We start from the raw sequence: 10,748 nt of genomic DNA on the forward strand, positions 1-10,748 counted from the left end.
CCAGCGGCCACCTAGGGGAGCCCCCTGCCAGGGCTGGTTGCGAGTAGTAAGGGCGCTGCGGCAGCTGGGACACTATGACGCCTTGGCAGCTAGGAGTTGGCAAAGATGAAGAGGTGGGTCTTCAGCTGCTTCTTGAAGGAGTCGACGGAGGTGGCTGATCCGATCTCGATGGGGAGGGCGTTCCATCTCTTGGGCGCATAGCAGGCAAACGCGGCGTCGCCGATCTTCTTCTGCGGGGGGGGGTGGGGGTCCTTAGCAGCTTGGCATCAGTGGACCTGAGAGCGTGAGCAGGGGCATAAAAAGAGAGCATGTCTGAGATATAACTAGGGGCAAGTCCATTTAATGCTTTAAATACTGTGAGCAGAATCTTAAAGTCGATTCTGTATGAGACAGGTAACCAGTGCAGGTCTGCCAAGACAGGAGAGATGTGCTCTCTCATTCTGGTTCTTGTTAGGATTCTTGCCGCAGAATTTTGAATGAGTTGCAATTTGTCAATTAATTTTTTTGGGAGACCAGAGAAGAGAGCATTGCAGTAGTCTATCCTACTGGTGAAAAAGGCATGAATAAGTTTCTCAGCGTCTTGTCGGGGGGCCAAGCTGCGCACTTTGTTGACATTTCTAAGATGGAAAAAAGCAGATTTTGTTATCTTGTTGATGTGGGGCTCAAAGCTCAAATCCGAGTCTATGACCACACCTAGGCTAGTAACCTTATCTTTAATGTGTATGCTTAGGTCACCTAGGCTTGAGTGGAGTTTTGCACATTTTTTTCTTAGGCCCAATGAGCAACACTTCGGTTTTATCCTCATTTAATTTTAGGAAGTTACTGTTCATCCAATCTGTGATGGCAGACATGCATTTAGTCAAGGCATGAATGCCAGTGGTTTGGCTAGGCTCGACAGAGATATATAGTTGAGTGTCATCGGCATAGCTATGAAAATCAACATTGTGCTCTCTGATGATGGAGCCCAGGGGCAACATATATAGAGAGAAGAGGAGAGGGCCCAAGCAACTACCCTGAGCAACTCCAAAAGGCACATCATACTTGTTTAAGACGTATTCTCCGATGGTGACAAAAAACTGCCTTCCTGTAATATATGTTTTGAACCACTCTAAGACGTGACCGGACAAGCCTACCCAAGATTCAAGGCGGTCAATTAGTATGTTGTGGTCTATCGTGTCAAAGGCGGCACTGAGGTCGAGGAGGATAAGTGCTGAAACTTTGTTTGCGGCAGTGCTGAGCCTAAGATCACTTATTATTTTGGTTAGTGCTGTAATGTGTGTGTATATATATACACACACACACACACACACACACTGGTATATAAAATGTTATTTCTGACTTGACTGCACCGGAATGACTGTGCCTACCGGTGCCCAAAGAGGAAGACAAAAAGAAAGACAACAAGTTTGAGAGTTTGGCAAACAAATAGACAGAACATACAGTAAACCGTAGCAAAATTATTAGTGATTAGTGATTAGTGACACCACACAGTAGGCATTCCATACATTCACAGAACCAAAGAACAATATCAGGCCTCATTGTGTGTGTGTGTGAGTGTGTGTGTGCATTAACGCCTGCTGTTGTGCATTGATATAAAAAAACTTACTTCATACATGCCGATGATATCCAAGAGCTTCTTGAATAAGTAGTGTGGCCGCCGACCCAGCTGAACAGCATTCTTCTCCTTTTACTTGTGTCCTACAGCCAAAAAATAAGCAGTTATTGTGATTTTATTGTTAAAGTAATAGGCCTACAATACAGCTGACATACACATTTATCCTGAACTGCGTTGTTGGGTCCTGACAAGCCAGTGGTAGTGAGAACAATGTAATTGGATGTTGAAACTAGTAGGGATTTTCCTTTAAAGGGACACTGTGCAGGAAATGGTCAAAAAAGGTACTGCAACTATGCTGCTCGTTGAAACTGGGCTGCCTATTGCCAAATTTGATCTTTGCATGAAAGTTTACTAAGTAATAAACAAATATTTTCTAGCATGGTCCAAGTAGTCATTTTTGCAGCTAAAAATGGCTATTTTTGGAAATTCAAAATGGAGGACCATGGAGAAGATCCCCCTTTTCATGTATGAAAAGTGCAATTTTTCAAGTCATAATGAATGCTTAAAATTTGATGGTGGTGGTAAGCATTAATGAAAAAGGTAACATAAGTGAATGGGCAGCATGAATTCTGGAAATAAACAACTACAAATCTCACACAGTGTCCCTTTAAGGTTGTGTGTGTTTATCTGTGTGTGGTGTAGAGTGGGGCTGTGCATGCGCATGTGTCCGCATGTGTGTATGAGCATATGTGTGGTGTGTGTGTGTGTGTGTGTGTGTGTGCACGCATGGGCTGTTATGCATGACATAAAAAGATCTTACTTCCTACATCCTGATGTTTGAGGACTCCTCGGATAAGTAGTGTCACAGACCCAGTAGAGCAGTAGTCCTCTTGTCCTACAGCAGAAAAAGAACTATGAGTAATTGGGATTTTACTTTGAAATATATAGTACAACTGGTACACATGTTTACAATTCTTGGATCATACACTCACATTTCAGTGCCGCGTTCTTTCCTCGATGCAGACACAGCTCCATACACTTTAAGCGGTTTTGGTGCCAGGTCATCACGTCCATCGAGGAACGGACTACCGGAATGACTGTGCCTGCCGGTGCCCAAAGAGGAAGACAAAAAGACAGACAACAAGTTTGAGAGTTTGGCAGACAGATAGACAGAACATACAGTAAACCGTAGCAAAATTGTCTGAAGTGACACCAGACAGTAGTCATTCCATACACATTCACAGCATCAAAGAACAATATCAGGCCAGCTCTCATTGTTTGTGTGTGTGTGTGTGTGTGCGCGTGTGCGAGCGCATTCACGCCTGCTGTTGTGCATGACATTAAAAACTTACAGTATATCACGAAAGTGAATACACCCCTCACAGTTTTGCAGATTTTTGAGTATATCGTTTCATAGGAAAGCATTACAGAAATTTCACTTTAACACAATGATTAGTGACCTTTTAACAACATATTTAACCGCTTAAATTTCTTGTTCACTCAGAAAAAAACAAAATACAGCCATTCATGTTTGAACATGTACTCACAAAAGTGAGTACACCCCAGATTAAAATCCGGTAGAGAAGGGGCTATGTTGGCTCGAATTGTCTCGAAATGAAACGAAATGAAAAGGGATGACAAGGGAGGTCATCAGTGTGCGTTTCAACCTTTCTTTGCATTGAACTTTTACATTTTGAGTCTGCATCTGGCTTAAATAGATTGGTGTGAGATTTGAATGCAATCCTATGGAGAATATCATGATCTGCTTCAGTAGTCACAGTGCATGTTGACATGTATGTTTCTTTTAGGTGTATTTCAGATTGCCAATGTTGACAGCATTCATGCATCCCCAAACCATGTCAGTCCCACTACCATGCTTGGATTATGAGAGGATACACCTTTTTTGTAAAACTCACTTGTTTACCACCACATATGCTTGACAAATTTGTTTATCTTGGTCTCAAAAGAGATGAACAGACCAAGGATATGGATCACTGGAACCATGTCGTGTGATCTGAAGAGACCAAGATAAACAAATTTGCTTTAGATGGTGTCAAGCATGTGTGGTGGTAAACAAGTGAGTTTTACAAAAAAGGTGTATCCTCTCATAAGCCAAGCATGGTAGTGGGACTGACATGGTTTGGGGATGCATGAATGCTGTCAACATTGGCAATCTGAAATACACCTAAAAGAAACATACATGTCAACATGCACTGTGACTACTGAAGCAGATCATGATATTCTCCATAGGATTGCATTCAAATCTCATACCAATCTATTTAAGCCAGATGCAGACTCAAAATTTAAAAGTTCAATGCAAAGAAAGGTTGAAACACACACTGATGACCTCCCTTGTCATCCCTTTTCATTTTGTTTCATTTCGAGACGATTTGAGCCAACATAGCCCCTTCTCTACCGGATTTTAATCTGGGGTGTACTCACTTTTGTGAGTACATGTTCAAACATTAATGGCTGTATTTTGTTTTTTTCTGAGTGAACAAGAAATTTAAGCGGTTAAATATGTTGCTAAAATGTCACTAATCATTGCGTCAAAGTTACATTTCTGTAATGCTTTCCTATGAAAAGATATACTCAAAAATCTGCAAAACTGTGAGGGGTGTATTCACTTTCGTGATATACTGTACTTCATACATGCCGATGATATCCAAGGGCTTCTTGAATAAGTAGTGTAGCCGACGCCGACCCAGCTGAGCAGCATTCTTCTCCTCTTACTTGTGTCCTACAGCTGAAAAATAGCAGTTGTTGTGATTTTATTGTTCAAGTAATAAGCCTACAATACAGTTGATACTAGGGCTGTCCCGACTATTCGACGTAATCGATTACGTCGATTGTGTAAATAAGTCAGCGTGTTCAACATACCGTCGTTTACGTGATTTGCGGAAAAAAAAACAAGTTACTTGCGCGAGCCGCGAGGTAGACGTGCTAAACAGAAGCGACGAGTAGCCTACGTGCTGAAAACAGAAGTGGAGAAAATGACAGGGGCTGCACGTCCGAGAGTGTCAGTGTCAAACAAAGATGAAGGTAACAGTGGCACCACTTATCAGCCCAATAAACGGACAAAGACATCTAAAGTGTGGCGATATTTTAAAGACAAGGCACAAGACCTGGTTGTGTTTCTGTAGGAGACTATATTTATTGAGGAAGTGAAAGTTTTTCAGACCGAGACGCGCGGTATATTTCACACTGCTTTATACTGTCGCTATGCTGGCGGCGTGCATAGCAACGACAGGGAGATAAAGCAATGATTCGTAATTTGCCTGTTATTGACTCAATATTCAACACCTTGAGGGTGACAGTGGTCGGGATGTTTGTAGAAGAGCTTGTATACAAAGTAAAAAAGTAAATGAAGACAAAAGAAGTGTGCATATTCCTGCCAACAGTGGGAGATGTGGAGAAGTGAGAGGAATGCATGCCTGATTCAGAAAGGTCTCTTCCCTTCTCCTCCACGGACGGTGCACGAAGTTCACCTCGCACTATTCAATATTGTTTGTGCCGACTGCAGGTCTAAATAAATAGTAATATTATTCTAATAATATAATAAGTCATAATTATGTCGTGCTGCAATTACTAACTGGGTCTATATTAGCGACAGAAAGGGGATAGGGACCAGCAGGGTTTTGGTGCGTCAACAGAATGACATGGACAGAGTAGCCTCGACGTTCTTTCCTTGCAGGCTACTCATAATCTCTGGTAGCCTTTACCCTAACCTATAGTGGCCCATATTTGTTTCCACTTTCCTAATACTGTATAAATTGGGCCTCTTTATACATCAGTAAATGTAGGCTAATAAGCTTACTTGATTTGAACTGAAACAAAAATATATTATATTAGGCCTGTATGTATTATAGTTTTTGTTTTTTTTTTTTGTTTTTTTTTTTAAGAAATCATTGTCCTAATAGGCCCTAGGTGCACTCTGCTTTATTTGTCTGTTATTTTTCAGGTCAAAATTAAGTGGCATATCACAGTTTTTCCCTTCCAAATTTTTTTAAAAAATAATCGCGACTATTCGAAAAAAATAGTTGATAGAATAATCGGGAGGAAAATAATCTTTAGGGACAGCCCTAGTTGATACACATTTATCCTGAACTCACTGACTTACATCTCTCAGACAATCCAAATCGGTTTTCATCGGTTTACTTCTTCAGTGACTTAGTTCCAGTTTCCTACACACCCAGCTGTCTTGGTAACAGGTCAGAGGAGAGAAGTCCACCTTATCCAGAGCAGAAGAGACAAAAATGACAAAACGTTTCAGAGCTTTGCAGACACACCTTCAAACAGACAACAGACAACCTTAAATAAATGTATGAAAGGCTTTTGTCTCACTACTACACACAACTTTACATTTTTCATTTACATAAACAAAACTATAAACCAACCAGTCTCTTCGTAAATACTGCAGAGTACAATATCACACACTCACACTAGAACTAAGTTACACACGCACGATTTCATGCAAAGCTTGTTGAAGTAGCTGTTGCCTATAGCCACAACTTTCTTTAAACCAGGAAACTTCCCTGTAGCGTCAACAAAGCAACACATCCCTGCTCGTGAATGAAAGAAATTGGATAACTATTCCCTCCGTAATTTTGGAACACAACGACTGGTGAATGTAAACACGTTTTCCACGCGTAGCCTTCATCCGCATTTATCAAACAGCTACGTAGTAGAGCCACAGCCCTTACAGGCAAGCTGCCCGAACACACGATGCTACTTACCACACCTAACATACCGGTAATATTTCATGCGCGAGCTATCCCTCCCTCTGCCTTTATCAGAGTTCGGACTTGTGAAAGGTGCAAGTCGCAGTGAGCTGAGCTCGGAAGAACATCGCAGGAGTCAGGAGAAGTCACACAACACAAGCACTTGCTCTCATAAAACTAGTTCTAGTTGACACAGAAAAAGAAGAAAGCCCGTCGACTCCCCTACAGTATGTAGAACTAACATGACACTTGTGGAAACCGAAGACAGTCTCCAGATGCCAGCTTGCGGACCCCAAACGAAAATGCTGTCGTTATGAACTGAATTCTAGGTCGAGTGGAGCCAGGTAGCGGCTAGATATAGTTAGCTAATTTCTCAGATTTGTGTCAGTTGCGTCCTGCATTAGGCTAGTAGTATCACAGCCCGTATAGAAAGTATATCGCCTCATTGTGTACTGAACCTCAATTTATCGTTGAGTAGACACACTTAGCCCTCTACCTAAAAGAATCTGCCCAACCACTGACAGCCAACCAGCCGTTATAAGCTATGCGAAATAGCAACCAAATGAATCCCAGAGGGGCTAACATTATGACTTACCGTAGTGTCTTGGTTATTAGCTAACTGACAGAACCTGGACGAAGGCTGGACGAGCATACTACTTTCCAATGAAATGTAGCAAATATATTCCCAAATCCACCACAGGATAGCAAACCGCTGCAGTTATGACAAAGTGCTTATTCATTTGCTCCTTGCCCTTAAAAGAGTAGTTACCGTTTCCTCCTATTCGAAATGGGTATAGCTTTCTATGAAATGTGCCTTAATATACTCGCCACAAACAGGAACTCACGACTGACGCATATTTACACCGCGAAAAGCAATATGGCAAGTTTATATGTAATAAAAGGCGCACACTTACCGAAACAATGCTTTCACATGCCACCCGGTGTCCTTTCTTTTGGACGTTGGTAGTCTACTGGTAGCCGTTTTGGCAATGGCGACCGGGCGGTAAAATTCAAAATTCAAATATCTTGACAAGATAACTTTATTACAGGGTTGAAATGACCCAGGGCCTGGGTGCTGATGTGGGTCTAGCGAATAACCCAGGTAATGGGTACGGAAAATGACCCAATATGGGTTATATTTAACCCATTTTTCATAGAAAAGCAATTGACCCAGGGGTTTAGTCAAAGTAATAACCCAGCTCTTTTTAGAGTGTAGTTAATGTACTATCATCCAGGAGACTACAATTATCAAATGGTAATAATATAGCACATACTGCAGAAACTTGAGTTTCTCTGTGGTTATGGATAATTCGGTCTATCCATTCAAGAGAGCAGTGTGATGGGCTGGTTCCATGCCACAGTTGTCTCAGTCATGGTGGGGAATGGGAGGTGCCACAATAACATGGTAGCTACCTCTTTTGTGGTGATGAATGGAGGGGCGGGATCATGGTAGTGTGGGTAGGGTGACAGTAACTTACTGTGGTGTGGCCACAGTAAACTACTGTGAGAAGATCACAGTAAACTGTGCGGATGGGCACAGTAAACTACTGTGAAATGAATGCAATTAGTAGCCAGTAAGTTCCTGTGACATCACGGGAATATTTTTTACTGTGTAGGGTTTCAAGTCTCTCATAGGAATGAATGGGATTTGGCCATTTTTTGGCCTTTTTGGGTCCAACCTTGGCTCCACTTTTGGCTTCAACAATGAAATAGAATGCTGGCGTCCATTCTACTGTCAATGATCTAGATATGAACTAATTGGCTTCATTACAACTAACCAGTAACCAGTAGTTAGATTCATTATTATTCAAGCAAACATATGTTATTAGATGGTAATTGGCTATTTTTTTTTAGATATTTACTTTTGTGGATGTTTGTTGTTTTTGACTAGCCCTTCTAAGGTAGGGTGAGATGAATTTAAATGAGTGAAATATCCAAGACAGAGGCAGAATCTCTAAAACATTGTTAATACTCAGAGAAGGGGTTTAATATTCAAAATACTGCACTTGTCCTTATTTACCTCACGATGTAAAAAAAAAAATGTTATTTCAGATTAGCCATAATGGAATGCCGTGACTGGAGTTAACGCTTCATATGTCAGTCTGCCCTAAAGTTTGAGAAAACAGTAGATCCCTCTACATCAGTTAAATTAAGAAACAATCCAGAAAAATTGTATTTATGCTACAAAGAAGCCGCAGACAACATCAAGGACCTAAAGGCATTGGGGGATCTACCCGATTATATAGTGGACATTGGAGGAGGTAGCCGGGACGTAGTGCAACTGATGATCCAAAATACTGTGGTGTGGCACAAAAGCTGCAGGAATGCTATTGATAAACAAAAGGTTGAAAGAGCGTGGAAAAGAAAAAACATGAAGAGCCTGACAATCCAGTAAAAACCCGGCGCATGAGTGACGAGTCCACCAAACAGACTTCTCCCACACCATCATCATCATCATCATCATGCGAACAATTACATAAAGCGTGTGTTTTCTGTGGTGAGGTGGACAACAAAAAGGAATTGAGGAGGGCTGCCACCTTTGCCTTGAATAGAAGAGTAAAACAATGTGCTCAGGCGGTTGGTGACAGGCGTCTACTGGCTGAGCTAGCTGCTGGTGACATGATTGCCATTGATGCTGTATATCACCGTGCATGCCTAACTAGACTGTATAGACAAGCTGAAACTGTTGGATGCGACTCAACTGAAAGTAAAGCAATTCAGGTCATCAGAGCACAAGTCCTCAATGAGTTACTTGATTGCATCGAGGGGTATCGCTGTTCAGGGGAATTGCTGGTGTCTACCCTGACAGCCCTCTATGACGAGTGCACTGCTAATCTGGGATTTCCAAACACCAAATGCAACACCACACGACTTCGGGAGGATATTGAACAGCTGATTCCTGACATCAGATCAGTTCAAATAAATCGTGCCTGGTCCCTTGTGTTTGATGATGACCTAAGCAAAGCTGTTGCTGACATGAAAAACAACACATCTAGTGATGTCTCCATCATCTTCAAAGCAGCCAAAAATCCTTCGGCAAGAGTTTCTCCCTATGAAGCATGCATTTACAGGTTCTTTTTCAACTTCTTGTGAAGCTCTTTCCATCCCTCCCATCCTGAGATCATTCTCAAGTGAGATTCTAGATTGCATTGTTACTAGAGATTTGAACAACCACAGACCACTGACAACTGCAGCTGTTCTGGATGGTGCTGTCCTTGTTCAGATGCTTCGTCCTGGAAGTGCTGTGACCATCGGACAATACTTCACAGATGTTTTTGCACCTTACATCCTTTCCTGGCTTGAAAGAAATGACCGTGTTGACATTGTCTGGGATGTATATTCAAAGACAAGTTTGAAGTCCGGAACTAGGGAGCATAGAGGCACTGGTGCAAGAAGGATGGTTATGCCCCGTGAACATCGAAGGCGAACTAAGCGATCTGCGCGGCGGAAGTCATTGTTTCTCTATGGAGGGAAGGCGAATAAAGCTACCAGAGCAAATTCGGCAGGAGCGAAGCTTCTTGAGCGACCTGGGCGAATTTTGACGATTAAACTCAAGCTAATATGACGCGGTTCGGCGAAAACCAATTGGAACGTTCATATCGAGGAATGTCCCAGGCTGTCAAGACAGAGCCGTTATGTGATTAGCTGAATCAAACATGTCAGTGCAGCGTCCAGAGCGAATAAAACTAATTCATGGCGAAACTTCTTCAACCACCCCAGCTTTGGTAGCGCTTGATGTACATGGGGCATTACTCTCTCAACCAAAGTACCTGGTAACTGGGCTTCGTTCCTACGAGTGGATCTGAACAAGCAGGAGTTGTTCATGGAACTAGCCAAAAGCTTGAAGCTCATGACACTTCCACAGGTATTGCCATTTTTCAATTGTTCAGTTACATGATGTACCCAGAAAACCTGACTTTAGTGGCATATCCCCAGTTACACTCATGCATCCTTGTTTCAGGGCAAGGAGCTCTTCACTACTCTGCTTCAGGACTGTGTGAGTTCACCAGCTGGCATTAGCACTGATGCATTGGCTCCTTGCACACAAGAAGAAGCGGACACACGGATTTTCTTGCATGTGGCTGCAGCTACTCTTGCTGGTCATCGTCAGGTGATTGTTCGCAGCAATGATAGCGATGTTGTTGTGCTGGCCATTGGGAGGGAAAGTGGAAAACAGCGATCCTAGCGGTTACGTTCCAAACACCAGGGTGATCCTATTGAAACTCCCATAGACAAGTTTTTAAAAAAAATCCCACAAAGATATGACTTGGAACTATATTCCAATTTTTCAGCGTACACAATAGCATGAACTACTACCTGTGAAAATCTCAAGTCATTTTTTGCCCTTTTAAGAAAAATAGAAATTGTGCCAATCTGGTCGGAAACGGACTACAGCTCCCAGCATGCTGTGCTTCGCGCCTCGTTGACAACACAGAGAAACAAACGAACGCGAACGAACGCAAGTTCTTCGC

At 42.3% G+C, this 10,748-nt stretch overlaps 1 long non-coding RNA gene across 2 annotated transcripts; it reads right to left on the reverse strand.

Annotated features, from left to right (window-relative positions):
* Positions 1 to 235: 235 nt before the first annotated feature.
* On the reverse strand, positions 236 to 7,135 carry LOC134466620 (uncharacterized). Of its 2 annotated transcripts, XR_010038343.1 has the most exons (7): positions 6,306 to 7,135; positions 5,676 to 5,786; positions 4,201 to 4,301; positions 2,548 to 2,658; positions 2,376 to 2,450; positions 1,607 to 1,698; positions 236 to 275 (listed from the first exon to the last, which is right to left on the reverse strand). It is a non-coding gene; the product is annotated as an uncharacterized LOC134466620 (long non-coding RNA). The 2 variants fall into 2 exon arrangements; XR_010038342.1 differs by lacking the exon at positions 6,306 to 7,135 and having other exon boundaries at positions 5,676 to 6,241.
* Positions 7,136 to 10,748: the final 3,613 nt, after the last annotated feature.

The sequence above is a fragment of the Engraulis encrasicolus genome, chromosome 16, assembly GCF_034702125.1.
Source record: "Engraulis encrasicolus isolate BLACKSEA-1 chromosome 16, IST_EnEncr_1.0, whole genome shotgun sequence".
Taxonomy (NCBI): Eukaryota; Metazoa; Chordata; class Actinopteri; order Clupeiformes; family Engraulidae; genus Engraulis; species Engraulis encrasicolus.